The sequence below is a fragment of the Phasianus colchicus genome, chromosome 4, assembly GCF_987193195.1.
Source record: "Phasianus colchicus chromosome 4, bPhaCol1.hap1.1, whole genome shotgun sequence".
Taxonomy (NCBI): Eukaryota; Metazoa; Chordata; class Aves; order Galliformes; family Phasianidae; genus Phasianus; species Phasianus colchicus.
In genome coordinates, this window is record NC_143439.1 from 28,487,992 (window position 1) to 28,504,980 (window position 16,989).

General features: G+C 40.6%; 1 protein-coding gene and 1 long non-coding RNA gene across 16 annotated transcripts in view; both read left to right on the forward strand.

Annotated features, from left to right (window-relative positions):
• Positions 1-16,989, forward strand: part of LOC116231128 (uncharacterized) — a 196,266-nt gene that overhangs the window by 35,318 nt on the left and 143,959 nt on the right. The window lies entirely within an intron of this gene.
• The window catches only part of LOC116231127 (uncharacterized), a 47,835-nt gene that overhangs the window by 17,684 nt on the left and 13,162 nt on the right, over positions 1-16,989 (forward strand). For 5 of the 8 annotated variants that reach the window (XR_016466005.1, XR_016466000.1, XR_016466001.1 and 2 more), the window contains exon 3: positions 2,949-3,090. This is a non-coding gene — a long non-coding RNA (uncharacterized LOC116231127). Of the gene's footprint in view, positions 1-2,948; positions 3,091-7,156; positions 8,502-9,167; positions 11,877-16,989 lie in introns of those variants that run through there. The other 3 variants (XR_016466006.1, XR_016466003.1, XR_016466007.1) reach the window with 3 other exon arrangements.

Below are 16,989 nucleotides of genomic sequence, written 5' to 3' on the forward strand. Positions count from 1 at the left end.
TAGGAAAGTATTTTAGCATTTGGGTATGCTGTTTGCTGGCTGAGATGTGGGGCATTAATAAACTCATTTAGATCTGCTTCTGAGGATCCTATCCAGTATCCTATTGCCAGCTGTTTTAATAGAGGCTGGAAATTTAAATATCTATGTGGATCAGTTTTTAATTCCTGTGTGTGTCAGTATCCCTCCGTTGCTATGTAGTGTCAGTGACCATTATATAACCCTTGTAGGCTAATAAATCTTGAGCAAACATTGCAGGCATTTGAGTCACAGAGGAGAGAGTGACATAAAGATACAACATGGATTCAAGTAATTGTAATGTTGATTCCTATGGCAATTCTAATGTTGACTAATCATCATAGATTGTCTACTTACCGTTTACTGACATGTAGTATAAAATAATAGGGGGACTTTTGCTACTGCAGTGTTTCTTTTCCTTCATTTCTGCTAAGGTAGTATTCTTTTTGGGGAAAGGACTTTCTCTACCTGTGTGTCTGATTCACAGTAATAGGTCACTAAGTTCCAGTTCAGAGAAGCGACGTAACAGAACTGAAATCAACCATATGAGTCAGAGTATATTATTAACACTTCTTTGGTTTGAGGGGCTGTGCAGAAAATGCATTGGGCACTGGAGAGAGATAATAGGAAATGCACTGGCATTTTCAAAACAACGTAGTAAGCACTTAGAACTTGCCTAAACCATTAGAGGACTGTGGTTGATTTTCAGTGAAACTTTTTCAAACATCTGTTTCACATGTAAGGAAATTTAGATTTAAAATTCTTATATTCTGTTGTACTCATAATGGTACTTAGGACACACAGCTTGGATTTCCAGAGGTATTTAGATGTTTAAAAAAATGCAAGCAAGTGTCTTGAGACGACCTCAGAACTGTTGAAAATCCCACTGGGAATCTCTTGCCTATTGGAGTAGACATAGGTTTGAAAGGGTAATGCTGATGACTTGCATGCTAACAGTATTGCTGATTCTCCTGTGCTCTTAGTCCTTACCCTCTCTCTGGGTTATGAGTATTTTGCAGCATCAGGCAAGAGAGAAACGATTTTTAAGTGAGGGAATATTACTAGTGAAATTGCTGTCATTGTGAGCAAGATTGAAAAGCAGCAGAGGTAAGACAAAGTAGTGGTGAGTGAGATAACAGAAGCCCCTTAATAATTTGTGATTCTTACTGCATGAAGCAGCAGTTCTATAGGAGGTTGTTTTCCAAACCAGTGGTCACCCAGTAGGGCTGAAAGGGAATTTTTTTTTAACCCTCACTTGCCCATCTGAATGGGGAACTGCGTGTCACCATGGGAAGTTCACATAAAATTTGCACTATAGGAGCTGTGGCTTAAAGGGTCTTTGAAAAGCATGTTGTATGCATCTGTTATGTTTTCTTTACCCTGACATCAGACACTATAAATAAGATTTGTTTAGGGCAATGTGTCTCAGTCTTGTTGAACTGAAAAGCAATGCAAGCTCTCTGAAAAAGATCCTGTGTGCTCTTAAGACATCAGTTTTTATTTACAAGCAAATATATATTGGGTCACATCTTGAGTGTCTACTTACTCCTTTCATTTCTCTACTTTTTGTTTATTTGCTCGTGGACTTCTAAAACTTTTGGCTGTTGTTTCATGTGCTGTTTTACAACAAGCTGTTTTAGCATGTGAGGTTTAGAGCTGGGTTCAATCATGCAGTTAATTTCCAGAGAGCCCTGAGTGATTCAAGCTGACTGCTGCCTCCAAGTACTAACCCCTATAGGTGTCCTAATCTACAGTGAAATTACCATTAAAGGGAACTTAAGGCTTAACTGCACTCTTTTCCTGAAGGTCAACCATAGTATCTAAAGAGCTAGGAGACTAGTTGATAAGATTGCTCAGTTGAGCACTACTGTATCTGGTGCAGGCAGTACATCAGGTGCTTCTCATCAAGGCTGTACTGAGATGTCCTGCATTGGAATGAGGAAGCTACAGTTGAGTTTCATAAAAACTGATTTTCTTTTGCTGTCGCACAGGAACATTGTATCAATTCTTACTGCCCAAATTGGCTGGTTTTGTTGTTTTTTTCCTCCTCCCCTGAATACTGTCACTCTTTCACTTACGCTTCAATATCACTTCACTTCTGATTTTGAAACCTGAAAGAGTCATTTTATATTAACTTCTGACAAGAAATGACAGGCTTCCTGTTGATTTCAAGCACTGGGATTTTGTCTATTTTTTTTATGTAGACTATAGAGACAGAATTTAATAGCTTCTTGGAGCGTCCTAGAGTAAAACAAAGCAAAATATTTGTGCCAGACTTTATTGAGAGGGAGGCTTGAAGAGCTGGTTAATTAGTTGAGACTAATCAAGCAACGAGGCTGATGTTTGGATGCAGGTGCCTGCATGCCATAAGCTTTCCCCTATCCTCAAGTCTTCTCTGACTTGCTCTGCCTGAGTGCAGATCTTTCCTTGTCTCAGGTTGAAGAGCAGTTGAAGGTAAAGGTATTTTGGGTAGGGATGAGCATGGGATAAGGAGAATAGTGCTTGGTGCCTTGGGAAGGTGAGAGTTCATTGTGGAGTCCCCTCTCTTGGTTTTGCATTAGAGAGGGTGGTTGACAATGGATGTAAGTTTTTATTATGAACTTGTGTTATTTCTTATTTTATGGTAATTAATTAAAAAGTTATTGGTTCCATCAGTCTATTTTTTTTATCACTTAGCATTTCCCTTGAACAGCACTCTTCCCTCAAGGGGAAGGGAAAAGGTCTGATTTTATACTGCTCTTACTGCTTTGACTTGGAGTTAGTAACAGCATGAGACAACTGCAGCCTCACAATTGTGAAGAGCTTGACAAAAAAATGAATATTTGGGAATAATTAGAGGTGAATGTGAAAAGAAATAGAGATGTAAATGTGGCTTGTATAAACATAAATTTGCAGGTACATTGCTAAATTGTAACCCTATGTCATGTTTGTAGGCTTATGGCAAAATAAACCATGGGACATAGGTTTGCATGGTACAAGTTCCACACACTAACCTAAAAAACTTGCTTGTTCCTGGGAATGGGCTGGAAGATCATCTGTATTGGCTTTCCCTTAGTTCTGAAGCCCTGTCTACAGGTGAGTGAGCCTCTCACTGAAGACTTTATTTTAACTTGAATGTGATGCTTGTTGTTGTAATAAGGGCAGGTAACATCCACTTCTTACAATTGTGTGGAGCAAGGAGCGTGTTCCAAATCACTGTGCTTAGTTCAATTTCAGATACAGTTGGAAGGTTATGCTGGCAACATTACTAAAATTACAAAGATGGCTCTAATGAGGTTATGATAATATGTGGCTAAATAGCAGCTAAAATGTGCTTAGCTTATTTAACAGAACTGTGATTTTGTTACATTAAGGGTTTAGATTTTTCTTTAAAAAATTATTTTGTTTCTGGTACAAAATGAGAGGAAAAAAGGCAGAGAAAAGAGTTGCTCTGTTGGGATTCATAGAGATTTGATAATAACCTGAAATTATTAAGTGTTTGCAGGCAGGTACGTCTACGCCATGACTAACCAGCTTGAGATGGAGTAAGTCCCTCTGGCTGGTGATGCTTATCTTTCTGATCCAGTCTTCTTAGCAGAAGGGAGACTCCATGGATTTTTAAAGTGGTTCTTTGAAAAACATGATCAGATGCCTGTTCCACAATCAACTTTCTTGGCCAAAACTACATCACTGAAAAGACTGTACCCTCAGAGGTGAAAAGATGCCCAACTACCATTAGGATTTTACTAGCTATTCTGCTGTTATTCCATTGTTAGAGGGAATGTTCACATTGAAACAATGAACTTCCCCTCTCTGGTCAGTGTCATTTTACGTGGAAGTTCCTGCACATTATAATGTATGCAATTTGGAAAATCAAAAGTTCTTGTGTTGAAAATACGTAAAGGTGAAATTTGGGGCAGTGTATTCAGTTAGGAATTTTAGAAGAAAAGTTCCTTAGAATTTTCAAGTAATTAACTTTTGATTCTTGTAGCTATTCTGCAGCTCAACACATTTAAAATCATTTATTAAGCAAATGTGAGTAACGTATTCAGGAAAAAAGATAAACAAGTGCCTTTAGGGATTTTACAATTTAAATGGAAAGTTGAAAAGCAAAATGATTTTCAATTTAAAAGAAATTAATATTGTTATCTAAGTAAATGTAAAAGTAATGGGTGAATTTGCTTGAGATTTGATGTTAAAGGACAGATTAATGATGAAAAATCTTTGATGGTATGGAGTGGAAAATTACTAATGTGTCCTTTCATAAATCTTTAATGTTTAATTTATTACTTTAAATATAAAAATGTAATTAGGAGACTGTAAATAAGCTATATGGCAACCTTTTGAGTTGAAATTTGTCTTCCTGCGATTTAGAACAGCACTTTGCTGAAGAGGGATAGGTACTTACCCCCAAAGTTAATTTATTCAGCAGATCGTGCATAAGATGTGCTGAAGTCAGAATGGCACCTACCTGGCTATGGCCTACTCCTGACACTGAATTACAGTGGCAATGTGGCCTCTGTCTGCCTGCAGTATCAGTGCTGTGCCTGCAAGATCTGAATGTTGCCTCAATCTGTGAAGTGCCCATGCCAGCAGCTGTAGGGCAAGCACTAAGGCTGCTGCTGTCATAACCATGATGGATGACAGCGCTGTCTTGAATATCAAGCTGCTTCTTCTTGGCCCTGAATGGGAACGTAATTATGCCGAAGTGATGGTTTTCAGACTGCTATTCTTGCCCAGCACAGCTGTTGTCTAACAACTGAAAAGAAAAATCAAAGTAACTAATGCTAGATTCTTAGGGGATGAAGGCATCTCTAGAAAATGCAGTCCTGAGTGGCGCATGCTGACCAGAAAATGCAGTGTGGGTAAGGCTTTGTTTTAGCATCAGCACTTTGGTTAGTGCTAGCAAGGTGTAATGTAGATAAGACATTTTATCTACATTAGAGAGGTGGGCATGTAGGAAGGTCTGCTTTGGGCCTCCCAGGGTCAGGTTTGGATTTTAACCAACACATGCGATAATATTACTCAAAATCTCTGGCTATTTTTGGAGAAGATATTTTAAGTGGCTGGCAATAGTCTGGAGAACAACAGATGCTAACAGTGGAAGGACACAAATAATACTATTTGTGACAGCTCATCGATTTCTTTGTCAAATCCTCAATAAAAGAATGAGAAATGAAGCTATCTCAGTAGCATTTGGGAAGGGAGTGAAGTTTTTTTTTTTTTTAAAGCAAAAGAAAAAGCTATTGATCAGAAGAAATAAATAACCTTTTAAAGTGTAATCATGGGTTAATCCAGCCTAATTTAGAAGGAGGAAGAAGCACAAAGAGGCCAAAGCTTGGGAGCAGGATACAATATTTAGGAATTTGCATCACGGGGAAAGGGAGAACAGTTGAGGAAAGAACATCACTGTCTGTCTTGAGACATACAAGGAATAAGCAAGCACTGAGGTTACAAACTAATTGGTGAGTTCACAGATGAAACATCAGGAAGTACAGGGGACTGCCAAGAGTCATTCTGGGTTAGACCTTGAGAAAAGATTGATGCTGGTAGTCTAAGCTTCACCCCTTTCTAAATGAAAGGAGAACAAAGACATGATGCTATTGAGGCAGGAGATAAATTTCAGGTTGCCTGATATTCTGCCTCAGAATATTTTTTTAATAATGTTGAACTAAAGCAAATATTCTAAATGATAATGAATTGGCACAAAGTAAATGCCCGTGCTGGAGGAGGGGATCAGACTTTGGGATTTCGATGTACACTGACTGAAGGTAAAGGGTGAGCTGATTTGCTCTGTAAAAACCCTGAACATCTGGCTCACGAAACTGCCAACACAGAATCAGATTTTATTTTTAACAAATTGTCTATCTGCCTAGAGAATAGCTGAAAAGATGCTTAAACTTAAGCAGGAGGAGGCTGAAGAGTTCTCAGGAGAGCCACAGACCTCTGAGTGTGACCTTAGTGGCAGTTAAGATTTCAGAACATATTTTGGAGGAAAATGTAATTAGAGACCTGGAAATGCAAGTTAGGGAAATAAAAACAAGGATAACTAGAATCCATGGTGAGTCCATTATAACATTGCAGTGAGTGACACTAGATGGATGTCAGGCAGAATTGAGTTTGGACTTAGGCCCAGAGGACATCTTGCTGTATGTGCAGACACTGCATTCAAATTTTGGGATGGCAGATTTCAAGAATAAAAGCTCAATTCTGACCACTGTGTATGCAAACAGATTTTGTGGTTCTCTGCCACCTGCAGTACTTTTGCAGGATAGACTTCACAGCTGCTGTTAAAGAGGGGAAGGAGTAGGGCTGGTTGAAAGCCAACACCTTTACAGACTTTATTCCCTTTTCAAGCAAACTGAAGATTTTTTTGTTCTTTTGTTTGGTTTAAGGATCCCTAGTAGGAGAGAGAGATGACTGGGAGGTGGCAGCATTTAGAGAAGTGGGAATGTTTTCATTGGATTGTTGTTAAATGATACTGAACTTGGGAGTGCAAGGTGATAAGTGTCCTGTATTCTTCAGCTTTTACAGACTGAAGAAGCACTAGGGCCTCACTTTCCTCTGTAGCAATTCCTCTAGAATTATGTATTTCATCAGAAATTCACAAAAGACAGCAGTTTTTTCTCTTCTTAAAATATTTTCCTAAAATTATACTTTTTTTTTTTTTTACTCCCTTGACATTCCCTGAATTTTTATATACTGAGTCATGAAACAGGCTTTGGCTTCAGCTCTGCCCCCACTAGACATTGCTTGCAGTTTCTAGAGGTAATTCTGGAGTTCAAGCCAGTAGGTTTTCTGTGAATTGAATTATCTAGTTCTGCTGGAAGAGACAAGAATTTGTAAGATTCTCTGTGATCAGCCCCTAGATGCATCTAACTGCTTGTATGTCTCTAGCAAGGCTGGTCATAGATAAACTTTGGCTGGAAGCTGAAAGGAAGTTCTTGAACTTCTGAGGACTAGGAACAGATGTCAGTTTTCCTGTGGGGGACATTAAGTTGTAGTTGTTCAAGCAATGACATGATCTCCTTTTGCTACATCCCAGTTGTCTTAAGTGCTGTTCAACTCCCAGAATTTTTCCCAAGGAGTAGATAACCACATGGTTGATGAGGTTATACTAGAATCACAGTAACAGAATCAATATTTTTCTCACATCCTCCAGAAAGCAGTGCTAGAGAGTAGAGTGCCTGAGGGGACCATTTCCATGTGCATTCCAGGTGGCACATGGTGGCAATATGAACTGAGATAAACCCACATCAGATTGAGGCCATCTCTGGAGACCCACCACTTCCTTCAGAAAGAGAGTGGAAATGTTTCTTCAGGAACTTGATGTGGATCCAAACCAGTGCCCTTGACAAAAGAAGAAATTGTAGACTCTTGTCTTCCCAAAATAGTGTGTACCACCAAGTCATTGATTACTTGTCCATTACCTCTAGCAGCTTCCTCTGACTAAAAGTTAATTGTTTCTCACTTGTCATAATCCTTCATTATCCATGCTGATTTGTTAATGAAGAAAAACCAGAAGCTGAATTTCTTGTATGTGCTTCTGATTCCTGAAACTGAGATATTAGGTGCACATCTGTTTTCCTCATGTCTACTCTGTAGTGATAGAAGTTAGGAGTCTTTCATTCAACTACAGGTGGGTGATGCAAGCTCTGGCTACAGATTGAACTCTCATTTTTTGGATCCTGCCCTGTCTTGGTGCTGAGCCAACAAAATCAAATTGAGAATGAGATTCAACTTTGATACAGTAATTCTCATTCAAAACTAAAATTGTATACTGGCAATCACTTTTGATTAGAATGATTATTGTAGCATTGGGAAATGATCTGTGCAGATGCCAAGGTAGCATGACTATAATCTTGATGTTCTTCCTGCTCTCCTATGCGTCTTTGCTGCACGTGGGTTTCTGGAAGCCTTGAATGCAGCCTGGTTCACTAATAGGAAAGCAGCTGTCATGTGGTGCAGAACGGTGTATCTGCAGCATATGGTCTGCAGTGGCACCTTTTAGATCTTGCTCAGCAGTCCCAAATGGTAGAGCAAACAAGTCACACAGAGCCAGCAGTCTGGACCGGGGATGTTTAAGGTCGCTGCACTACGTTACAGATGGACACCATTAAAAAGTCAATTGGAGCAGCTTTGCTGCCAGTGTTGTAATCAGGGTGGGAGTTTTCTACTCTTGACAGCATCACTGTCCTTGCCAGCTGAAGACTGTGCCCTTTCATGGCAGTTTGTGGTGGTTGCTTGTGGCAATTCTGGAGCTGACTGGACTCTAGAGTAGATCTGGACAGAGATTCAAGGAAGGGAAAGATCTGAAATAGACAAAGGAGTAAGGTCTCTTGTGAACTACATGTTCAAGCGCTGCTATGTATTTTTCAACTGAAATTTCTACATTCTGACAGTAAGTTTCAAATGTGACTTTTCAGAGTCAGAGATGGGACTACTTTTTTTCTCTTTTTCTTTTGTTTTTTGTACTAGATATATTTTGCTACTCAGACTATGATGATGTTTTAATCTATGGCCCTTTCCCAGTTGATTGCTAAAATTCCTGGTTGACATTTAAAATGCAGAGTTTGTGTTCTTGTGACAAGCACACTTTGAAATCTCTGTATAATAAAAGCCCAACTCAAAGTTCTGCAAATAAATGCAAATCTGTATGAAAAGGTAGGTACTCAGGACTATTTGGTTTGTATTATCTGTATTGTCTCTTTAACTTAAAAGGACACTGTGGAGATGATATTGAAAACAAAACAACTTTTGCCCACTGTAAAATATGTGGGGACTTATTTTCTTCTGCATCAGGAGTTTACTGTTGGGTGAGAATAGGCATTCTCAGTGAATGCACTGTGTGAAGTAAATTAATAATGGCAATTAGAATTAATGCTTCTGGTGAGAAAATGAAGCAGCTCACATCATGGTGTCTTGACTTATCAGTTGTAAGGAGGACCCATGTCTACCCAATTGAAGGCAATGTGTATGACATTTTTATGGAGTGTGGTGTCTGGTCCATGTGTGAAGAGGTGCAAATGCTCAGATTTCCTTCCTTAGTTGGGGCTCTCCTATTCTTGCTGTAACTTCTTTTATGTCTAATATTAATGCTCATGGTTGCCTTAGTATTAAGCATTCATTTAGATTTTACTCTTATTCAGTTGCCTATTGACATGATTTAACAGGAACCCCATTTCTTGGAACTTCAACTCTTCTGTTAAATTTGCTTGAAAAGAAGGCATGAAATCTGGAGTGTCAGGCAGACTGCTTCAAAACAGAATCTGCTCTGAAAATTAGGGTAAGGAATAAAGAAGCACACACGCTACTTAAAAATGTCAGAGTAATATATATGTGAGGTAACCTTTGGGGATTTCTAGTCTAATCTCTCTGTTCCAAACCAACAACTACTCTCAAAGGTTGCTGAAGTCATTTCCGGTGAAGTGCTGCATAACTTCAAGAATGGAGATGCCACCGCTTTCCTGCATCTCTGTTCCAAGGCCGCACCACTCTGTGTATTGTTTTTTCTCTTTCTATTCAATTTGCTTTCCTTCTTCCCAGAGGATATTCTAGCATCTTCACCTTTCCTTTATTCCCCTGCTTCCCTTGCCTCTTACATGTCCCCGTTCAGTGCTACCACACCTTTGCTTTTTGGGCTGGGACCAGCGGCCCTTTGTGTGAATGACAGAAAGCTGCACATGCTGGCTGGCTGAGTGGCAGCTACCTGCTAACCAGACAACTGTAGCTTTGAGTGAAAAGAGGTTGAATCCGGTCTGCTTTTCCATTAGTACTCTTTAACCTCTCTCCATTACCCAGATACTGATTTATTTTTTTTACTAGCTGCAGAGTATTTGTTACTTCCAAGCCTCTGTCAGTGCTGAAAGGCCGAAGTGGGAAAGAACTGAGAGTGTGATGGGGAAAAAGGACAGTTGGGCAGACATGGACACAATGGAAATAAAGTTAAACGTTAGGTCACATTGTTGTTCTACTACTTATGGCAACATAGTTTCTGCTAGCAATGAAAGGGCAGGAGGCTGGTTCTCTCGTTGGCATCTGGGTAGGTGGGTATCACAAGAGTGTGGTCTTGACCCTTCGCGTCAGTACTGTGCAGGTAGCAGGGATCCCAGCAAATGAGTGTGATGTGCTTTGCAAATTAGGAAAGGAAGCCCATAAACTGAGAGCATTGTAGTGCCTTTGATCATCAACACCAACTCCTCCTGGTGAGTTCCTCAGCAAAACCATCTGATAGGAGGCCACCGGCCAAGGCTGGTTGTCATGGGAGTGCTCCAACTGACAGCTGGAGTCATTCTGCTCTGCTAATTGTGATTTTAAACCACACTGATAAGCTTGACAGATGGTATCTGGCTCCAGAAGGCCCCAATCCACTGCTGGCTTAGATCAAATTCAAAGGAGATCTGGTGTTTGATGATGCCAAGAATGACAGAAGCTCAGTCCTCCAGGAGTAATCTAGGTTGCTTTTTTTTTTTTTTTTTGAGAGGCCAGAAAGACTGGCAGCTGGCACCATGCATTAGCAGAAGATTCTGTTGGCTTGCATGCCTAGACACAGCTTGTTTATATCACATGGTGCTGGGGCTTGGTACTCTCTGAAGTGTCTTGACAAGCTGCAGATGTGAAAAGGGGCAGCCAGCAATGATTAGGTGACTAATTTGACTTCCTGGCCACTAGTCCAAGCAGTCTTGGGCTGAATGAGCATCTTATGGTTTCCAGAGTAGCTTCATTACCCAATCTTTATAACGTAGTTCACTGCCTTCTCTGTGCTTGGTCTGTTCCAGAGTTATGTTAGTAGACAAAGGAGTTGGTGGTTTTTTCTTTTGAATGGAACTGTAGCATTTTTTGGGGGGAATAATGGTGTTTGGCTTCGAACATCGCTTCTGTAGTGTGCCTGGCACAACAGTCATGCTCCTACCACTTCTGGGGGAAGAATTTGTGTTTGTTACCCCCGTTTATTCTTCACTCCAGTTTCTATCTACTGATTGCTGCTGTGGACCTGAGCATGACACTCCTCTGTACTTGGGGAAAGATGGACAGCTGCCTGAGGCACATCACTGCATACTCTAATAATGCAAAGGGACATTGTACCAGAGCAGAGCCATCTGCTGCCCCTGTGCTGCAGCTATCTCAGCTGGAGAGCTGTCTAAGAGCATGACATTGGTTTGAGTATTATCTAAATGTTCCCCAGATTGCTGCTGGTGTCTGCACGTCTCTGCAGTCCACCCTCCCCTGGTTAGGAAGCCTTGGTAAGAAGAAGCCAAAACGCACAAAGCTCCTGTGCCATTGCATGCAGTGCCTGCTTGCACGGCTTAACCCCGTTAAGAATCTTAGGGTTCTTCACAGGGCTATGTCCTTAGCTAGATTTCTGTAGCTTATGGTACTAGTTGAGGTGGCTCTAAGTCTGATGCTGCTAATGGCCTCCTACTAGTGCACTTTTAACATAACTGAACGTATCAGATTGTGACTGTGTGTATCATTGATGCACAGTGAGAATTAAGCTGCTTGTTGACTCTTGATTTGTTAGCTTTCATTGTAGTTATTGCCTTATAGATAATTTTGTGCTAAGCTTTTATTGACCATAGACCTACAGAGATAAGACTGAAGAGTTTCTGGCCTTTATTAGCTGAACTTAGGCCAACAGCACGATTAGAATTGGTAGACTAACAGCATCTTGTAATATAGAAATCAAATTAAACGCTGATGAAAAATAAACTGTGTTCCAGTTTCACTTTCCTTCCTGTATGAATGGAGTTGTCTGTTTTATCCAAAAGTGTGGATGGGTCAGAGCCCTTCTGTGACATCTGTCCTCTTTAAGAGGGCAATGTGCAAAAATGTTTACAACAGGGTACAGCATTGCCACTCTCCCTCCCAGTAGGTTTTCCCCTCTGTCCTGGATGCTGCTTGAAAGAATTTTGGAATCATTTCCCAGAAGCTTTTCTTGTATTAAAAAAAAAAAAAAAAAAGAGAGGGTGTTAGAATTCTTATCTCTCTCTGTTCTCCAGTCCAATGTATGGTCACCTAGCTCCTTGTGCCATTAGCAGTGGCCCAATAAAGACCCTTCCCAAGGTCCCTCAGAGCCCTGAGAAGGACAAGAAGAGTTTAACAAGAGCAGTATCTTATGATATCTGTGACCTATTCAGTAAATGGTTGTGTGCTCTTTGTCATCTGCAGTTGATAACATACACTGCTCTATGGAATGTGTTGTACTGTGGTAGATACTTCACAAAGCTGGAACTTAGAAGTACCAAAAACTAGAGAGGAAACATTGTCATAGGAGGTCTTGTGTTATTTTTAAGGAATAAATTGTATGTGTAAGAGTAGCCCACCAAAACAGCTTTTGTGCAGGAAACTAGAAACCTGGGAGATGTGCTAATGATATCTGATGGATGCAGCATTGATTGTAACAGATCAAGGTGAGAGGAGGGCACTGATCAGCGAGGATTAGAACTGAAGCAGTGATTGGCTAGAATGCGCTAAGCAACGTTGTACTTGCCAGTGATGTTATTCCTTTTTCTGTGGTTCGGATGCATACTGAAGCTGGTTATTTATAAAGTTTAATGTTCTGTGTTGAATTTGTTTCTCATCTTGCATGATATTTTAGTAATGGTATGTAAGCTAATAGCATCTAGAATCCCAGCCAGAGCAGTAATCTTACTCAAACAGTCCCTGCCTTGAGCCAGTGCTCATCTAGTTAGGCAGGGCTAGAGCACCAAATGGCAGTAGAGCTATTAGCACATCTGAAGGGTCACAAACAGCAAAGGAATTCTACACAGGCTACTTATACCTTTTCTTGCTAAAAGCATAAGATCAAACTTAACTCTGGTAACGTGTTGGTACAAGGGATTTATTTGGCCCTTGTTGCACCAAGATGCCCTTGTGGAAAAGAAAGAGGAGTAAATCATCAATAGGCATATGACAGTGTGTTGCAATGTCATCAAGCACTTAATTCTTCCATGGAGAAAAATTCCCAAACTGGCCCTGAGACACTGGGAAGTTGGAGAGCTCTCACTCTTTATGCTTTGCAACCTTCCCCTTTGAAACCTCTTTCTCTCTTTGCAAAGAAAGAAAATTCTCAAGCTATGCTCTGGTGGCTGATACCCTTGCAAACTCTACAGGGGGATTAATGTCTCCAGCTTCAGCTGATTTGAAGCATCCTGTGTAGATCCTCTTCCCCAGGAGGGGGACAGATGCTGGTTCTTCCGGAGTGCAATTAATTTATTATTAATTCCCTTAATTTATATTCTGCTTGTAACATGGAACATTGTTCTCTGGATTGTCCTCTTTCTCAAGATTCTCTGCACTCAGTGGGACAAATGTTTCCTGTGTGCAGTTCATCTCGCTGGTCTGAGACAGTCAGCTGAGAACAGGATAAACTCTTCCAAACATGTCCTGCCCTAAAGACTGTGACAATAGAATTCCACAGGGAATTGGCAAATCTAAGGCTCTGTACTTGAGAATTGCCCTCTTGTAAACCTTCTCATTTTTGAAAGTAAAGTTTACTGGATTACAGGTCTTTCATAATTGATTTATAGCAGGACTTCTAAAATTATTTTTAGTAACAGTATCTCCAAGGTTTTGGATAAAGAAACTGCTGCTGTTAAATAATCTAGCTGGTTTTTTTCCAATGAAAAGATGCTCTCGGCTCTTCTATGATGCAGTTCTGCAAAGACAAACACACCTCCTTGATTTCATTTTTGAGTACAGTCTCATTAAAATCTCATTACTTGTGGGCCTCAGAGTTTCAAGAATCAGGCCATTAAAGGTGCTTGCATGTTGCTAATTAGTAGTAGCAGCCAATAATACCTTTTTAATCTAAAGCCTTGTCAGGGCTTACAGGAAAATGAAAAATCAATTATATGAAAACCATGTATAACTAATGAAGAAGTCCTTGTTCTTTCTTGTGTAAATATCACTCAGTCTGGAGGGACTACTTACAATACTGTCTGTTGCTTAATTCATCAGCATTAAAACTAAGAAAAGACTTTTAGTTATATGCTGCATTCTGCTCTCAGCCATCCAGGCACACTTTTCAGCTTGCTTCTCTAAGAGGGACTCAAGTAGGTAGCATGTTCTTAAAGCAGCAGCAGAATTCCCTTGTGTTTTTTCTCTCTCTAGGATTCATCAGTGACAAAAAGTGCTGCTGCTTATCAACAACTGCAAAACTAAACCTTTGGGTTTTCTTTACTCATGCTTCAGATATTGCCAGAAAAATGGTGGCAATGCAATTACTGTCTTCCATCTTCAGGTTGTTGATGCACCCCTGTGTGTTGGCACTGCCTGCCCTCTCAGAGCCGGGTTGGGCAGGGACACCAGCTGCCTCCCTGTGTTCCCACTAAGCAGGCAGGGAGCAGGGTTTATCAGCAGGGAGTAAGACCAGATGGAATTCAAAGCTTTGCAGCAGTCTAGGCAAGCATCAGCACTGTTACAGTGTCTGTTGGAGTGTTTCCTTCTTGTCCCTGTTTATGCATCTCCCAGGGATGCAAAAGACATGAAAATGCTCCCAGCTTTCTTCCATGGCAGTGCAGGGCTGTATCTGTTATAGACTAATTTAGGTTGGAAAAGACCTTCAAGATCGCCAAGTCCAGTCATCAACCTGACCCACTGAGTCCCACTACCAAACCATGTTCCTTAGTGCCATGTAATTGCATCTCTTAAATATAACTAGATGGATGCAGATTCTATTACTGACTTGGGCAGTCTGTTCCAATGCTTGGACAGCTTTTCTGTGAAGAAATTCTTCCTGCCATCCAATCTGAACCTCACTTAGCCCATCTTGGTGTCATTTCTTCATGTTCTGTCACTTACTACCTGAGGAAAAGAGACTGACACCTTTTTGTTGGAAGGAGGCTGTGATTAACTTCTGGGACAGCCAACCTCATTTCCTCATGCACAGAGAAGCTGTATGACACTTAAGCACTTACATCTGCACAAATCAAACCCTTAATCTGTCAGTGATGCAGTTATCATCCACAGTGTTTTCCTATGGAGACTATGTTTTCCTATGGAGACCATTGATCCTCTCTAACAACAGTCTCAAGTCTAGACAGTCCATTTCTAGATTGAGTCCAGCTTCCTGGACCTCAGAGGAAATGGCCTTTTGGACTTTACTCCAGCACATGTAACTCAGTGCACTGGCTCAACCTAGTAAGTTATTTTTATGTTTGAAGTTTCCTACTCTTACTGCCTGTCTTCCTTCTTATCGTGAGGATTTGTACAGTGGATCTTTACAATCTCTCCTGCTTCCCCTGGCGAATGGAGAAAACATTTCAACTAACCTAAGATGGTTTTGTCCCTCTCTGATGTAGTGACAGCCCTGCCGCAGAAATTGTAAGAAGTTGTTACAGGGAGATGGGGATGCTAAGGATTGCCAAGACCAACTCTGGCAGAAGCCACAAATTCATTACACGTTGACTATGTGTCACTCAAGTCTACGGAGATAGGCAGGTTCTTCTAGGGCTCTGTGTCATAACAAAGACTGGCCATAGGGCTGTGCTATTATTAGAGCTCTGAAGTAATTTATATGTAATAAAAATCAGAGCAATTTGTTTTTTGCAATTTCTAGCAATTGGCAGAGCTTATTGTTACATAGTTTTTTTACTCTTTACTACAGCTTTCTTATTTTCTGGAGTTCTTAGTTACCTAGCCTTCCAGTATTTAAAAGGGGATTATAAAAAGGAGGGGAATCAACTTCTTGCTCAGATGGATAGTGATAGGAGAAGGGGGAATGGTTTTAAACTCAAGGAGAGAAGGTTTAGATTGGATTTCAATGGGAAATTCTTCACAGGGAGTGGTGAGGTGCTGGCACAGGCTGCCTGGAGAGGCTTTATCCCTGGAGGTGTTCAAGGCCAGGTTGGATGGGGCCCTGGCCAACTTGGTCTAGTGCCAGATCTGGAGGTTGGACTTGGAACTTGATGATCCTTGGGTTTCCTTCCAACCAAGCCATTCTATGATTCTGTGATGATTCTAGACTCTTAAATCATCTGGATTTTCTGCAGTTTGGGTCAAATTCTTAAATTCTTAATAATCAGTATGTGATAGAATAATAAAGTAAGCTGTGTACAGAAAACAGCATAAGTCACTCGGTTCTCAAGAGGAAGCGATTGCAGTAGAAGTATCTGTGATCACAGAGAGATCATGAAAGTTATCATCCAGCAACAGCTCTAATTCAAGTCCCAGAACCTGCTGCTGCTTGATTTTTATAGACAATACTTTATGTGTTGTTATGCTTCCTTGCACCATAACAGGTGCCACTGTATCCTGGCAACCTAGTATCTGAGTTCTGATAATGCTGATGGGCTTAATCACAAAGCCAGTTGGAATCATGGCTGTTAACAGGTGTCCTGCACCCTGGTGCTGGAAAGAGAACCATCAGCCTGCTTACACATTATGGCTCCTTGCCTTCTAATATAGCATTGGTTATGCTAACCACATTACTGGGGGGTTGAGAGTAGGGGATATTGGACACATCTTGACATGTCACAGAGAAGTGGGAGCAGCAGTGAGCAGACCCTTCTATCTGTTAGAACCATGGAAGCTCACATTGCCATCACATTGACAAATTGACATGGCATTGGTGTGAAGGGGTTAAAACTGAGAAAATAGGCAGCCTCTGAAAAATGAAAGCAGAGTGTCAGCAGCTCTTACAAGGAGAAATGTTTTGGGAAATAAACAAAAAGCAATTAAGAAAAGCAAATTGACATATTCGGCTAGATTCACAGAAAGGAAGGGAGAGAGATTACTGTGTGTTTGGACACTTTTTACAACAGCTCGTCTGTTCCTTTTTTTTTTTTTTTTGTAAAGCAGAACAGCAGTGGTGTAATCTGTTGCTCAATATTTAGGGGAAAGAGACAGAGGGAAAAGTGGCAATCACTGGAGATTGTCCCTGTGAACAATACATATTTTTTGTACTTAGGCCATGTTTTAGGGCTCCTGCTTAATGTTTTACAGCCCAGGAAGATGATGTGTCCCCTCTAGCTTCCTGTCCTTTATACATGCTTT